Source organism: Capra hircus, chromosome 28, assembly GCF_001704415.2.
Source record: "Capra hircus breed San Clemente chromosome 28, ASM170441v1, whole genome shotgun sequence".
Lineage (NCBI taxonomy): Eukaryota > Metazoa > Chordata > Mammalia > Artiodactyla > Bovidae > Capra > Capra hircus.
The window spans coordinates 11,389,736-11,392,227 of NC_030835.1; the positions used below are offsets into that span (position 1 = coordinate 11,389,736).

At 48.7% G+C, this 2,492-nt stretch overlaps 1 pseudogene; it reads left to right on the plus strand.

The window, feature by feature from the left end:
- LOC102186558 lies at positions 793-1,667 on the plus strand (annotated as a pseudogene).

Below are 2,492 nucleotides of genomic sequence, written 5' to 3' on the forward strand. Positions count from 1 at the left end.
GGGATTAAAAAGCAGAATACTGCACACGTGAGAGGGGTCCCTACTCATTGTCTTAATCTCATAGGGACACCTAATTTCCAAGAACTGAGAAGTGGTGTCCCTATAGGGGGCTCCCTGGGAGGTAAAGTGTCTACACATCAGGCTTAAGATGTCTACACTTCAGTAGAAATACAATTTTCAAGGGCCCCGGAGTTTGTTCCTAGGTTTGGGATGAAAGGGACAATAGGCAGGTTTACCTTCAAAAGGCAGGGCTGGCTTCTGTAGCTTCCTCACTCCATCCGGAGCCACCGCTTTGAATTATACATGAGGCGCTTGCAGGAGCTGTGATGATTTTTCAAATATTTCTCTAATTGATGAGAAGGGCTTTGATAAATTGCTGTAGAACCAGGAGCATCTGATCACAAGGAATTCTGTCTTGTTCCTCCTTGACAGATGTTTATTTGACTTAAAGGGAGAGCAGGGTCCAAAGGAACTACTTTTCTCTCCTGGAACTTTTATTCTATTGAGGGAAAATAATTCTATGAAATGCTATGGTTTTGTTTTTAAATCCAAACATGAGGAGTTCTCCAAGCTCTGTGGTCTTGTGCCTGCCACATTCAGATGGACTTGAGAGCTCAGAGTGGAAGGGCAAGATCCCTGGGCAGCATGAATTCTTCCTTCCTCATCATGTCCTCAAGGCTGCTGAAGGTGGAGAGACAAAATACCTAAGAATCACCTTTCCGCACTACCCAGAAAATGGTCCATGTGACATTGTTCTGGATTCCCACTGGAACTTAAAAGGAAACTTTCACAATGTCCGGAGCCCTCAATGTCCTGCTAATGAAGGAGGAGGACATCCTCAAACTCCCAGGAACCCAGTGAGGTAGCACCAACCTTGGCTTCCAAGCCATCTACAAAAGGAAGAGGGATGGTGTCTCCATCATGAATCTGAAGGAGACCTGGCCGAAGCTTCTGCAGACGGCTTACGCCGTGGTTGCCACTGAAAACCCAACTGACGAACCAGTGTCCTATCCTCTGGGAATACTGGCTAACAAATTTGCTGCTGCCCCTCGAGCCCCTCCTACTGCTGGCTGCTCCACTCCTGGAACTTTCACTAACCTGATCCAGGCAGCCTTCTGGTAGCCAAGACTTCTGGTGGTTACTGATCCCAGGGCTGACCACCACATCTCACAGAAGCCCCTTACACTAACCTGCCATCCACTGCTCTGCATAACACAGACACTCTGTGTTCTATGGCTACCGCCATCCCATGCAGCACAGACAGAGCTCACTCAGTGGCTCTGATGTGGTGGCTGTTTGCCCAGGAAGTTCTGCCCATGCATGGCATCTCCAGTGAACCCCCATGGAAGGTCATGCCTCATCTCTGCTTCTACAGAGATTCTGAAAAGACTGAAAAGGAAGAGCAGGCAGCAGTTGACAAGACTGTGACCAAGGAGGAATTTCAGGGTGGACGGACCGCTCCAGCTCTGCAGTTCACGTCTACTCAACCAGAGTTGGGCGTCCGAAGGCAGGGGGTGCCCTCTGAGACTATTCGACTCCCCTGTGAAGATTGGAGTGCTCAGCCTGCCGCTGAAGACTGCTCTGCAGCTCCCATGGCTCAACCACTGAGTGGTCTTCAGCTGTTGTTCCTCAAACTCTCAAAATGGAAATGGGTTGATGGCAAATAGTTTTTTTGAAAAAACTCACCTAAGAGCCAGGATACATGGGCACCAACCCACCAGAACATTGGGATGGACCTCAGCCACGGACCAAAGCAGAGCCAGGCATTAATTTCTGCTTGCTGGCTTGTGATAGGGTCCAAGGGCCTCAGGGGAGGGCATCAGAGAGGTGGAGTTGGGGGAAGAGTGAGGGAAGATAGGCACTAACTCGAGGCCTTGAGCAATGACTTCTGCTAATGCTATGGATATTTCACTACTTTCCAAGATATGTCTCCCCAAGCACTGTTCTTAATGAACTCCTCCCTAGCTCCTCCCCCTAAAAGAGTACCCCTGACTCTTAGCATGGTATTTCAAACCCTTTTCCACCCCATTCTGACCCACTTCTCCCACCTTATCCCCCCATTCCTCCCCATTCACCATCCCCCTGAGTTCTAGCCCCTTCCCATCCACTACTTATGTAAGTTACACTCCTTCCGTGAAGTCTGGCCTGACTCTACTCTCATTCTGGACTCTGCACTTGGTCATCACTTCCTCCATATTGTCACAACACTGTCACAAAGGTCTGATCTAAAATTTAATGTATCCCATTGTGATTTTTGTAACCTGTGTTAGACATGAACCTGCATATGACATTAGTCTAACCAGGGAGATTTATTTGGCTCTTGTTCCCACCAGTTATTGTGGGACGTGAGGTCACCTCCCCTCCCCAACTTCTCCATTTATTTCCGCCATGATTAGAGTACAGTTCTTGTGAGTTATTGAAGGGGAATCTCCTTCTCCCTGGCTCCTGCTTCAGTGCTGAGGAACCTCTGCTGGCCTAACACTCTCTACCCA